The following is a 499-nucleotide window of genomic DNA, read 5'->3' as shown; positions in this document are numbered from 1 at the left end:
TTAAGTTTTAATTATTTGTATAATTATTTGCATAATTATGTTTTAATTAACTTAAATCAATTTCAAATCAATTTCCAAAAATTCCAAAAAAATTAGTTTTGTTTTAAAATTAATTAACAAATATTTTGTACATATTTTAAACTTAATTTCTAGGTTTAAATCTATTTTCATCTTTTTTCTTCATTTTAATTTAATTAATCATGCATTAATTATAATTAAATCAAATCATAAAAAATCCAAAAACATGCCTTTTATTTTTCTTGCAATTTAAAATTCCTAGATAAATGTATAGGATGTCAAATTCATGTAAATAGGCTAGTTTACATTTCCCGCACAATCGATGTAATAGCGTAGATTTACTTTCCGCACTTTACATTTCCGCACTTTAATTTCCAGCACATATAAACTGCGTGTATGTCAAAGATAAAATTGAACCGTTAGATCACTAACTTCAAAGATAAATATCTGAATCCAATCACAATCACACTTGCACCTCTTG

The sequence above is a fragment of the Vicia villosa genome, linkage group LG6 (genome assembly GCF_029867415.1).
Source record: "Vicia villosa cultivar HV-30 ecotype Madison, WI linkage group LG6, Vvil1.0, whole genome shotgun sequence".
NCBI classification, from domain to species: Eukaryota; Viridiplantae; Streptophyta; class Magnoliopsida; order Fabales; family Fabaceae; genus Vicia; species Vicia villosa.
Note: the sequence above shows the minus strand (reverse complement) of the source record.